The sequence below is a fragment of the Dasypus novemcinctus genome, chromosome X (genome assembly GCF_030445035.2).
Source record: "Dasypus novemcinctus isolate mDasNov1 chromosome X, mDasNov1.1.hap2, whole genome shotgun sequence".
Lineage (NCBI taxonomy): Eukaryota > Metazoa > Chordata > Mammalia > Cingulata > Dasypodidae > Dasypus > Dasypus novemcinctus.
Genome location: NC_080704.1, coordinates 10,640,777 through 10,654,760, shown reverse-complemented (window position 1 = coordinate 10,654,760; position 13,984 = coordinate 10,640,777). Strand labels below are relative to the sequence as shown.

Genomic DNA, 13,984 nt, shown 5'->3' with positions numbered 1-13,984 from the left:
GGAGTGCACTGTGCTTTTTGGATATGTACGCCTGTCTCTTTCAGTAGATTTGGGAAGTTTTCAGCCATTATTTCCTGCAACACTCCTTCTGACCCCTTTCCCTTCTCTTCTCCTTCTGGAATACCTATAATACGTATATTTGAGCATTTTGCATTGTCATTCAGGTCCCTAAATCCTAGCTGGATTTTTTCTTTATCTTTTTATCGACCCCTTCTACTATCAGTTTGATTTCTGATGTACTGTCTTCCACATCACTAATTCTCTGCTCTGCCTCTTCTAGTCAGTTGATATTTGCTGCAAGTGTATTTTTGATTTCTTGAACTGTGGTGTTCATTCCCATCATGTCTGTTATGTTTTTGCGAATGTCTGCAATTTCCCCTCCCAGTGTTGTCTTCATGTTGTTAACCTCTTTCATTACTTCATCAAATTTGTTGGTGATAAATGTTCTGAGCTCTTTCATTGCTTGTGCAAAGTTCTGCTCCCCTTCCTGATTTTTAGTTTGTTGACTGGATTCAGCCATGTTTTCCTGATTACTGATTTGGTTTGTCGATTTTTGTTGCTTTCTGGTCATCCTTTATCTTGATGGGTTTAATCAGTTCCTTAGCTTCTTTGTCTAGTCTTGGAGATTAATTAGCTGTTATTTTTGCGTAAGTGTTATATCTTCTTTTTGTCACTTTGTTCTTCTTATTCTAATTTCTTGTTGCTGGTTAAGTTCACTTTAAAGGAAAGTATTAGTGATGGGGAAAGGCAATTGTGTAAGCCAGGAAAAAGTGTAGAGTAGTATTGGTGATATATGTTAACAAAGCAAGAATATGAGATCTGGGAGGATGGAGGTTAGATTCATGTAGATTGTGTAGAGTTATAGCAGTAGGTAGAGTACCTATTATGAGGTAGATGACTGAATATGGGAGGAATATGGTATGAGCTACAAAGCTATTTTTTTCCTGAGAGAGGGAAAAAGAAAAGAAAGGTAATAGTTTCAAGAGTGGATACCAGACAGAAAACAAAACAAAGGTATTAGAAATTAAGAGTTAGACACTTTGTAGATCAAAGAATGGGAGGTGGGGGGTGGAATATAGGAGAGACAGTAGATGATAGCGGATATCAAGATGCAGGGGAAGGGGGATAGTGTAGGTAGCCTAAATCAGTTCACACAGAAATGAGGCAGTGGAGGATGGGAAAACCCAGCAAATGTGAGGTGTTCCCTGTAGCACCTATTGTATACTTGAATTAAAATAAAATAAGTGGAAAATGAGGGACAAGAGGGAGAGAGGAAACCGAAAAAGAAAAACTAATAATAATAAAGAAAAAAAGAAAGATGAGAAGAAAGGAAGAAAGAAAAAGAGGGTGGGCAAACGGTGGGGTAGGGTAGGTGGGGTAAAAAAAACTTTGGGGGACATGCTAGGAGAAAAGACTAGGGGATAATGCAATATTAGCAATCAGGGCATCAAAAAGAGTAAAAAATAAGATAAAATGAAAATAAAAACAAAACAATATGGACCAATAAAGATAAAATGCAAACGTTAAGGTCCAGGGCACTCAAGGACCCCAGGTAGACCCCAGGGCATGATGGATTCAGGGGTGGAAAGTCTGAGACACTGAAGACTCAAGAGGTGTGAGTCTGGGGTGTGGACCACCAGAGTCCAGGGGACCCAGACCTGGCAACCTCAAATCTGGTCAACAGGAAGCTTAGGAGCCCAGCAGTGCAACACAGCCCTCAGGGATCCCCGTAGCTGGGTGCCAGCCCCCTGGGGGAAGCCAGATCCGCAAACTCTGTATTTAATGTCTGAACCCTGCAATTCACCTACTCCTCAGGGTTTCAGCCTTTGGACAGCTCCCACCCTGTGCTCCCACACAAGGGCTACTTGAGGGCACCTCTACACCACAGCCAGTTCAATGACCCAGATTCCAAGCCCCGCTGGGTGGGCTGGGCTTCAGCTGGGAATGCCGAAAACAGACTCCAAAACCGGAAGTCCCAAACTTCGCAAAATATTCCCCAATTGGCTTCCAGACGTGTCCCCCTCCCTCAGTGCACCCTGCAACAATCTCCCAATTGTGTCCCCTTATTGCCAAAAATCCAATTCCGTTGCAGATCAGCAGCCTGACCTGTGGGGATGGGGCTCCAGGCGGAAGTGCTACCACCCCTGTCCGCAACCAAAACGTCCCCCGTTTCACAACAAAACACCGTCTGTCTCCCCAAATCGATCTGCAAAGGAGTCCTGTCCCATCAACCCCTCACCAGCCCGCCCAGGATCCGCGAATTCCTCAGCACCGCAGAGCCTCCAAAAAAAGGCAAAAAAAAAAAAACCCTGGCCTCGGGGGCTCCCCGAGCTGCAGCAGCGCCCGATACCGGGCTCCGCCCACCCAAGGAGGGAACTTTCCACGCCCAGCTGGGACCTCCGTTTATATATTATAGACGTATCCTCTCTGTTACCTTCCCACCAAATCGACGTCCAGACACCTTCCAACCATCAAAAATCGCCGAAACAGCGCTGTCCCAAAGAGCCTTCAACACTGCCCAGCCACCCCCTGCAGAGACATTACCAGGCAAGTTCACTCAGCCACCATCTTCTCTTGTCTCTTCTTAAATCCATTTCTACAAGAAATCCAAAAAAGATTATTAATAAGAACAGATTATTAATAAGAAAGATTATTAATAAGAACAGAAAGCTTAGAAAATATGACCATCTGCATAGACAAATGTGGAAATAAATCAATGTGAAAGTGCCCACTAGCTAAGCTTAACAATGATCAGTATATTCATCCCTTTGATGATAGTCCATACCAAGTCAATGATTCACCAATAGAGTGCTTAAGGTAAAAGTTAGGAGGATCTTATTCTTAGGAGTATCATTCTTGGTGAAAGAGAGCTATTCAATATTGTCATTCTTTATGAGAAATTCCTGAATAGAAGGAAAAGATGAAAAGCAAATATTGAGAGTTGACAGAATTTGAGATACTGTCCTAATCCAGATCAGTTGAGAGATTCCTGACTTAAAAAATAAAGGTATCAGAGAATTAATTACCTAGCACATACTACAGATACTGGAAGAAAACAACATGCCACTAAAGTCTTAGTATCTCAGAGCACTGCCACTTCAGACTAACAATCTAGGACCCACCTCCACTTCTGACTCAACCCCAAGAAAACCTGCTTCATTTCACTGAGAATCATATCCATATATATTTTTAAAGAGCTTTCTGCTAAAAGGACACTTATACTCCTCACTTTTGATACAAGTATGCTAATAACAGGCTGGTATTTTTACTTCTTGGATTCAGCCTCAGTGTGGTCTTCTTTCTGCTCCATCTTAAGGATCTCCTCTTCAGTTTACTCCATCATTACTCTCTCCTCTACCAGCTCTTGTTCCACTGCTTGTAGTTGGGCTGTGGTTCTAGACAAAAGCACTGTCACTGCATCCTGAAGGAGAAGATACACATATTTGGGAACCAACTTAAATGAACAGGGTTATTGTGGCAAAGCAGCAAGGAGTTACTGCACAAAGAGAAGCATTCCACTCCAGAGAGCTGATAGTCTCCTCCCTTTATGTGAAAGAAATTGACTCCCAGGAAGCTGATGCGGCTCAGTGGTTGAACACCAGATTCCCATATATGAGGTACCTGGTTCAATCCCAAGCCCCAATAAAGCAAAAAGGAAGAAATTTGCTCTCTTATTTTACTAATTACTGTTAGTAAATAGCAAGTAATAAGGCATTGACTTGACCTTTATTTAAAGCATGAACTCATATTTTAAAATGGCCAACAATTAGTGACTGATATTCATGAACATATTAGCATTAAAAAATACATTATCTTAATGTCTTTGAGACATTGGAAAAGACTGGCTGGAATGAGATTCTGTCCCCTACAGAAGATTTGAACTACTAACAAGATCTGGCTGAAACATCTTTCTCACAGCTCAAGAAAACAGCTAAAGGACTGCAGTCTACAGGAAGAATACTCATACAAGAAAAGGTCATTGAAAAGCAGCAGGATCTTGGGCACCTAGACTGGCAATGCTCCCAATCCCTCACTGTGGGATCTGTATGGTTCTGGTCCATATTCACAGGGCAAATATGTGGTCCCATTCCAAATGGAGCAGAGTAACACTCATGCACATTCTGGGAGTATATATATCTGACCCAACTACCACCCAGTCTGGTAGTGGCCTAGAGACTTGCCTTTGGTGTAGAAGGTGACTCACTGAGCTCTCCTACAGAACGCTGAGGGACAGTAGCCAAGATATGCTGCCTGGGGCAAAGGATTGCTGGCTGTGGAACATATAGTACTGGGCCTGGAACCAGGAGAAAAGTGTTCCTAAGGAAGATTCCAGAACTGTATATACCAGAATTCTTAGGACAAGACAAGGCAGGACTGAAAAGATCAGGGAAACCCCTAGCCTTTGGCATAAAGCTATTTCCCAAACTCCTTGTATGGATAAGTCCTGAAGGAGAGTACTAGCACAAATAATCTGAAAAGACTGGGATAGGTGTTTCTGTTTTAACTTCTTTTTTAAAGCTAGCTCCTGGTATTCAAGGAAAGCACTAGCATAACACTAGCTAGATAACAAGTTTAAGGAACTCAGGGCCTGAAACAATAAATGAGTTATTTTAATAACTCATTAAATTATTAAAATGTCCAGATTTCAATAAAAGACTATGAAGAAATAGGAAGCAATGGTCCAAATAAAGGAAATCAAAGCATGAGAAAATATTAATGAGGAAGACCAGACCTGGTACACCAGACAAAGATTAAAAAAAAAAAAAATCCTAAATATGTTCAAAAGGCTAACGAAAAACAAGGACAAAGAACATAAAAGCAATCAGAGAAAGGATAGATGAATGCAAAAGTATATATAGAGAGATGGAAATTATGAAAAGAAACAAACAACTGAAGACACAGTAACAGGAATTATAAATTCCCTATAGGAGTTGAAAAGCATATAGGGGCTATCAATAGAAAGAATCAGAGAGCCTGAAGATAAGACAACTGAAATCATCCAGTCTAAGGAACAGGAATAAGAAAAGTGAACAAAGTCCAAGGAACCTGTAGGACAACATTAAGTGTGTCAATATATTCATTGTGGGAGTCAGAGAAGGAAAAAAAAAGCATGAAAGGGGCAGAGAGAATATTTGAAGAAATAATGACTGATATTATTTAAGAAATGGCATATGTAGCAATTTGATATAATACGAATTCCAAAACTAGATATTGGATTATGTTTGTAAACTGGTCTGCACCTGAGCATGATTAAGTTATGCTTAGGGCTTTGATTAGACCATGTCAGTAGGGTGTTGAGTACTTCCCCTCGGTGGGTGGGGATTCACGGATAAAAGGCATGACAAAGGACAGAGTGGAGCATTTTTAAATTTGGAGTTTTGATGTTGGAGTTTGATGCTGAAGCCTTAAGCTGGAGCCCAGGAAGACAGCACACAAAGGAAAGAGAAGCCAGCCCCAGGAAGAGAGGAACCCTGAGCCCAGGAAAAAGCAACCCTGAGAAGAAAGGAACCCTGAACCCAGAGAAAAGCAAGACCCTGGAAGGGAGGAACCCAGGAAGCCCGAATCTTTGCAGACATTGGCAGCCATCTTCCTCCAACACATGAAAATAGACTTTGGTGAGGGAAGTAACTTATGCTTTATGGCATGGGATCTGGTAAGCTCCTACCCCAAATAAATACCCTTAATAAAAACCAATCAATCTGGTATCCTACTTCAGCCCCCTTTGGCTGATTAATACAACATATATTTCTTACATGATGTTCAACAGACTCCAAACAGGATACACACAAATAGAATTACACTGTGGCATAGCTCTAACCAAACTATTAAATGACATAAAGAGAGAATTCTGGCAAAAGAAAAGTAATACATGACATACAAAAAAACCTCAAAAAGATTAACTGCTGTTTTTTTTTAAATCTAAACATGGAGGTAAGAAGACAATGGGAAGTCATTTGTAATGTGCTGAAAACAAATAAACAAACAAAACTGGTAAGAATTCTATGCCAGGTAAAACTGTTTTGCAAAAATGATGGAGATTAAGACACTCCTAGAAAAAGACTGAAGAAGTTCATCTTAAAGGGCCCTAGAAGAGATGCTGAAGAGGGTTGTGCAAGATGAAAGTACAGTACACTAGACAGTGGTTCAAAACAGTAAGAAGAAATAAAGTTCTTTTTTGAAAGTAATGATATAAGTAAAAACAAATATAAGTACCATAGTTATTTTTGGCTTATAAATCCACTTTTTATCTCCTATAGGAATGAAAATTTGGGTCAACCCCAAGAGTCAATGAACCATGGCAAGCTCAAGTGCTTGCTGAACCATGGAATGGGTAGTGTAACAAGGTAATGATGAACATGAACTTCATCCACAAGACCAGTTACAGAAACAAGGACTGTTATTGTGTTATGATTGTATATATACATGAAACAAATATCTTTATTTCCCTTTGCCCTTATCATATTATGTATGTTGTATAAGTTTCATGTCATAATATTTAAGGATGCCAAATTTAAAAGTGAATATTTCATAAGGACCTGCACCTTATTCTGGAGAGATTTAGTGTGTCGGAGACGTCAAATGTCAACTAGTTATTTGTATAGATTGCTGGAAAGGGTGGGATGGAATTAACCAGCAATCCATCCTGTAAGGTTCTTCTATAGAGCATACAGGGCCCTAGGGGTAGTAATCATTAACCTGCACACAAACTTACCCTCACTATTCTGAAACACCATAAAGCCTTTGTCTCCCCATAAAACATGGTTGCTGCCCGACCGTCCATCATTGTGACTTCTGAGTAATGAACAGTATGACTGTTGCTGGCCTCCCTGTGTGATTTTTTTGGAATATCAAAGTATTCAGTCAGCCTTCCTGGGCTTGACCCTCCTGTGTTACAATGTATTTAACAGTGAATATTGTTAGGCGAATGTGTATTTATTTGTATGTATGTATGCTAATGTTTTGGGTTTTCTTCTTGAGATACTGGGGGTTGGGGATTGAACCCAGGACCTCTTATGTGGGAAGCAGGTATTCAACCACTGAGTCACATCAGCTTCTCTGGGTTGGTTTTCTTTTTTTTCATTTGTTTAATTTGTTATTTCTTTGTTTTCAGGAGGCAACAGGAACCAAGCCTGGGACCTCCTATGTGGAAACCAGGCTCTCAACCAATTGAGCCACATCCACTCTCTGTCTGCTAATGTTTTCCTTTAGAGACTAAGTTTGGTTTAAAGTGATGTGTATGGCTGCCAATTGACAAGGAGTGGCCTGTGATCATTAGGCTCACGTGTCAACTCAGCTCGGTAATGGTGCCCAGTTGTCTAGTCAAGCAAGCACTGGGCTAAACGTAATATAAGGACATTTCATGGACTTTAATCATCAGTGAGATGATTGCATAGATGGCTGGTTACATCTACACTTAATTAAGGAGACTGCTGTCAGTAATGAGTGATATATCATCCATTCAGTTAAAGGCCTTAAAAAGGGGAAAGTGATTTCAGAGAGAATTTCTATCTCTAATTCAGATAGCCAATGTCTCCTGGGGAACTTGATGAAGACCTTCATCTGAGTCCCTGGTTTGCAGCCTGCCCAGTGGAATTTGGACATCCTCGTCACCACAGTCATGTGAGACAATTTTATTAAATCTCAAACTATCAACAATTATCTCCTACTATCTCCTACTATTTACAATTACAGTATGTTCTGTTTCCCTGACTAATACAGTATGTTCTGTACAGCCTGCCCAGTGGAATTTGGACATCCTCGTCACCACAGTCATGTGAGACAATTTTATTAAATCTCAAACTATCAACAATTATCTCCTACTATCTCCTACTATTTACAATTACAGTATGTTCTGTTTCCCTGACTAATACAGTATGTTCTGTTTCCCTGACTAATACAGGGAGTAAATGCAAAATGAATGCAGTATTTCTCTTCATGGATATGGACAAATTTTAGTAATGGGAAGGTGGTGAGAGCTCCCCAAATTGTAAATGAGATTAATCATTCACAATCATTGAATGGTATGTTTGAGAGTGGTTGAGATGGGAAAGTATGTTGTTTATGTACTCGCATTTTTAAAGAAAAGAATAAAAAAAGAGCAACTAAAAAGAAATGACAATTAAATCAATACATGATCCTGGATGGGATGTATCAAGGAAGGAGAAAAGGCTCAAAGGACATTATTGGTACACATGGAAAAAATGGAATACAGACTATAAGCTTTGATATCAGTGTTAAATTTCTTGAACGGACTGCATTAAAGGTGTTTACATAAATGAATATCCTTAGGAAATGTACATGGCAGTGTTCAAAGTTCAAGAGAATATTACATGCAACCTACACCAAGTGTTAAGAAAATGAATTGATAAAATAATAAAGCAAATATGGCAAAATGTAAAAACTGTGGATCTGGGTATTTGGGAGGTAAAGGTAAATTGGAGTATTCTGTATGAGGTTTATATATTTTAGTACCCAACCTGCGTGTTTCAAAGTATTTCAAAATAAAAAGTTAACAATTATCATGAAACTGCCATATATATTAATATGTTCTGTTTTGATTATTTCCTTTGAAAATACTTCATCTCCCTTACAAGCTATAACTTTAAGTCTGACTAAATGCATCTTAGAAATTATTTCCCCAAGTATGCGCTAGTCATAGTCTTTCAAGCAGCAGTATTACGCCCCTAAATTCAGAGTGCCATACCATCTTTTCAGAGACAGAGTGTGCAGGGGCATGTAAGAAACTCTCTTCTGCATGCTCACTCTCCCTCATCCTCTAAGGCATCAAGCTGGTGAAGATCTACACAGAATACCAGCACAACTGCATTTCACTGGAACTTTCATAGTTAGCCAAGTTAATTTGAGCAATGCCCTGCATGGGGGTTAAAAATAAGTCCAAATTGGTATTGAATCATTTCACCTTAAAATCTGAAATCTTTTAAAATACTGAGCTTACCTTTAGAAGTTATAAAAGACTTCGAATATTTAATCCTACTAAAAGAGTTGCCATAAAAGAAAAGCAGTTGTGGAGAAACATATACAGGTGGTTCTAGGGAGCTTATCACTGTTCAGAGCCTATCAGGAAAATCTCTTTGCTGAGAAGGGAATAGGAGCAAAGAATGTGGAGACAGAGATGCCACTTAAATAGGTGCTGATTATTACAGGAATTTTTGAAATAGGAGAGGGCAACCTGAACTGTATATATTCTCTAACTCTGTTGCTAAGGCAATATGACCAAGTTAAAAAATCTCAGTCTCAGAAAGAAACATTCTGGCTCCCAAACTGTGGCCTGAGTATTTAATAGCTGCGTGGTACTAAGGACAAACTAAATCTCGTGGTATCTTAGTTTTAGGGTTGCCAGATATTACCAGATATTAAATATCTATTTTAAATAATTTGTTGAAGTTTATGCCAAATACTGCATGTGATAACGCTTATACTAAAATATCCAGTTTGTTTGAAATTCAAATTTAATTTGGTGTCCTGTATTTATATTTACCAAAATCTGTCAAGCCTACTTATTATCTTCAACATGAAAAGTAAATTATTAAAAATATTTCATGTGGGTTTTGCAAACATTATATAAAATATTTAAAATGCAAATCATTTAGGTAAATATCCCTTTTTGTACTCGCAATAGCAGAGAGCATTTAATATTACTATTTTTAAACAACCCATTAAATGATACAGGAAAGAAGGTAAAGAGGAAAGAAAAGGAGAGGGAAAGAGAGGGGGAAAGAATGAGGGAATTAATTAGAAAGGGAGGGAGGGAGAAAGTGGGATAAACATGAAGAAAGAGAAGGAAAGGCAAAAAAGACAGGAAAAAAAAACAAAAAGAAATAAAGACAGGGAAACGGACTTTGGCCCAGTGGTTAGGGCGTCCGTCTACCATATGGGAGGTCCGCGGTTCAAACCCCGGGCCTCCTTGACCCGTGTGCAGCTGGCCCATGCGCAGTGCTGATGCGCGCAAGGAGTGCTGTGCCACGCAAGGGTGTCCCCCGCGTGGGGGAGCCCCACGCGCAAGGAGTGCGCCCGTGAGGAAAGCCGCCCAGCGTGAAAAGAAAGAGCAGCCTGCCCAGGAATGGCGCCGCCCACACTTCCCGTGCCGCTGACGACAACAGAAGCGGACAAAGAAACAAGACGCAGCAAATAGACACCAAGAACAGACAACCAGGGGAGGGGGGGAATTAAATAAATAAATAAATCTTTAAAAAAAAAAAAAAAAAAGAAATAAAGACAGAAACATGGAAAGAAAGAATGAAAAACAAGAAGGAAATCCAAGCAGAAAGGAAAAAAGAGATAACGACAAGAAAATAAAATGAAGTAAAAGACAAAAAGAAAGGAAGAACAGAGAGTAGAAACAAAGGAAAAAATGAAAGGAGGGAAAGAGGCAGAAATATACCAGTAATTGTTCTTGCAGTTGACGATTCATGGAACAAATGGGAAACTGAAAACTTTGATGTCATCATGCTTGAAGGGACAGGAATTCTGAAAACTTCATTAAATACCAGTGGGAGCTGGAATTCCAGAGCCTTAGAGCAGTAAGAGCTTGGCATGGTGGTAAATAGATGCGGATATGTCTGGAAACAGAGTGGGAAGAGCATTAAGTCCCGCTAACAACATGATCAAGACAATAAAACACATGAACTGTACACATATACACACATATATTTATTCCTGCGCAATTATGCCCAAGGGCAGAATTTCCCACTCTTTTGGAAAAAGACCTTTTCACGGTTAAAAGAAAGTCCAAAGAACTGACAGTGGCCCTGTAATTACGAAAAAAATCACCAAGACAAAGATGTTAAAATTAGTAATTAAGGCTTTAGACAAATTCTTTTTTTTTTTTTTTTAGATTTATTTATTTCTCTTCCCTTCCCCCCGCACCCCGTCTGTTCTCTGTGTCTATTTGCTGGGTCTTCTTTGTCTGCTTCTGTTGTTGTCAGCGGCACCGGGAATCTGTGTTTCTTTTTGTTGCATCATCTTGCTGTGTCAGCTTTCCATGTGTGCAGCGCCATTCCTGGGTAGGCTGCACTTTCTTTCGTGCTGGGCGGTTCTCCTTACGGGGAGAGGGGGCACTCCTTGTGCGCATCAGCACATGGGCCAGCTCCACATGGGTCAAGGAGGCCCGGAGTTTGAACCATGGACCTCCCATGTGGTAGACCGGATGCCCTAACCACTGGGCCAAGTCCACCGCCTAGACAAATTCTAACATTGTCTTTATGGGAAACCGCCTCCTGAACTACTGCTTCCCTGGTCTCTCCGCTCTGTCTTCACAGCCACACAGGCACCTGCCTCTCCTCTCCCCTCAGACTGGTGGCCCAACCAGGGTGACAACGGTGCTGGGGGCCCTGCCGTTTCTGCCCCACCCAGAAGTCGGCACACGAGGGGCTCGGACCCTGGAGAGAGCTGGGAGTGGAAAGCAGGGCTGCAGCGTGGCTGCCGCGAGGCCTTCAAGACACTAGTTTGTAAAGGAGGCTCAGGCAGCGGAGGCCCCACTGGGCCTGAACGGACAAGTTCAGGTCAGTGCGCCCCCTGGGGTAGCGCCCTCCTCTGGCACCACCCACTGAGAGCCACCGAGCTCAGGGCCAGCACTCCCATGGCAAGAGCAAAGGTACAGTGAGTAGCCCTTTGTCTTCTCCTCACAGCCATCCTGGGGGCCAGAAGGGACAAGTCGAGCCCGGGCGCTGCCAAAGATGAGCAGCTCATTAGACTCGGTGCAGCGCTTAACTAGCCTGGCTCTCTCGACTTCGTCTGCCTAAAATTATACGCTTGACTCCAGTACAAATTGACCAGCCTCAATATTGCAAATGCAAGTAAACTCAGATTCCCAAATTGTCTTTACATTCCCCAATTAGGTTAGTGAGCTATATTTTTGTAAACATAAAAACCTGAGGAAAGATATTATTAAATGCCTCCCATTTCTGAGAATTATCAAAGCCTCAGCCAATGCCTCAGCTTACATTTTGCAGGCTTCCTTCACAGTCAAGACCAGCGAAGTTCTTCAGTTGGAGAACGTACAGTAGGAGACATTCACTGCCACATGCCTAGAAAAAAGAACGCTAATTCACGAACCCCAAATTCCAAGTGGGACATAACCCTTAACTGTTGGTATTTTTGTCCCCAGGAGACAAGTGGTAATGCCTGGGGACATTTTTAATTGTCACAACTGGGGTGCAAATTCCTACTAAACATTCCAAAATGCACAGAACAAATCTCCTCAAAGAAGAATTATCAAGTGCAAATGTCAATAGTACTTAGGTTTATAAACTCTGGAGACTATAATAACAAGAGTGGGTAAAAGAAAACTGCTTGAATATTGACACCCTTTCCTGCCAATGTGAACATTACTGGTGAGAGCTTTTATAAAAACTAATAACTTACTCAGGGAATGTGGAAATTAGCTGCCTAAATATGGTGCAGTGAAAAGAATCAACTATTGGCAGAAAAGTGTGAAAATTTTCCCTAGAGAATCCAACTTCTTGAATTGCTTTTGATACCTACTGAGTTACAGCCTCCTAACCCCCAGCTCTATGAGGTGATGGTTAATAGCTTTTAATAACCTCAATGTTGAATAATAGCAATGTACTTGCTTTTTTGCCATGACTCTTTACTTGCCCCATTGACATCTCTCCAACTGAGACAAGTTGAAGAAGTACTGAAGATATCAAGGAAGTGGGAGAGGAGGTTCCCAGGATCCTCGTTTGCCCTGAATGTGGAGGTCACTAGGCTGACCCAAGTCTTCATGTTATCTTTGACACCAATAAGGAAGGGAGTCTCCCGTACTCACAAAAATCCCACATGGATTTGGGGATCTTCATTACTGCAAGAGTCCCCATACACAGACTCTTTAGCATCTTCTTTTCTAAATACAATTGGAAATTCATTCATATTTATTCCAAAAAGAAATGATAACTGGCCCCAGGATCCATGACATATCTTATTCAGTAATATTCCCACAAAACAGTTTTTTGTGTTTTTTTAAAGAAATTAACATGATTCCTTTCAAGACCATATGAGACACTCAGGGCATACTTCAAAAATTAACTTTAAAGAAAGCTCCTTTGTGAAATATTTTATATTTACAAATGCCCAAAGATGCAACTGACATCAAGATGTGAAATTAAAAAATAAAACAAAGTCTCAAAAGGTATTTGTCACTACAAAATGATTCTTAGAGCTAAGGAAGGAAGGGAAGGAGGGAGGAAATTACTTGCTAAGTAACGTTCTTTTTTTCCAGTTGTATTGGGCTAAGGCCTAAAACACAAAAGAGCCAGAGAGAAAGATAAACTTTCCGAATGCAAATCTCCAGTCACCTTATGGAATCCAAAATTTTATTTATTGGTTTCTAGGGCCCAAGGGGTCAAACATTTAATTAATCTAGAAAACTGGTCTGCTCCTGGATATGTGAACAAGTTTTAATATGTGTTAAATACTTAACAGTAACATGGCATAAATGTGTTTGGGGAGAAGGAAATACCAATTCAGTGGCTTCTGACCTTTTGCGTAGAGGTTCAAAGACCCTGCTATAACTGGTTAATGAACCATCTGACAGGCACATGGAGCCACAGTGTGCTCTCCTCTCCATTCTCTTTGCACCGTCTCCATGAAGAGTCACTGGTATAAATAAGGGACACAGGATTAGGAGAAGAAAACACAGGAGGCTGTGGTTGCCACACCAAGGAAGAACACTTGAAGTTAGAGGACAAAATAAATCACTAACTGTACAGCAGACATGCCACTATGTGTAAGAATATATTTCTTAAAAGACTGCAGTCCATCTTTTTTAATACTGCAAAAAAAAAAAAAAAGGAAGAAAGGGATATTCAGTTACTGCTTTAAAGACACTTGGAATCATAAATAAATTTTCACTTCTTTAATGAATACATAGAACCTACATAGATAACATGGAACCATTTGCATCACACTTTTTAAAAGACTGAAGCAAATATTCCAAAATGTGAACAGCCATTGGCTTTCTCTG

General features: G+C 40.4%; 1 pseudogene; it reads right to left on the bottom strand.

The window, feature by feature from the left end:
• Positions 1 to 3,265: 3,265 nt before the first annotated feature.
• LOC131277251 (protein WWC3-like) overlaps positions 3,266 to 13,984 on the bottom strand; it is an 80,579-nt pseudogene continuing 69,860 nt past the window's right edge.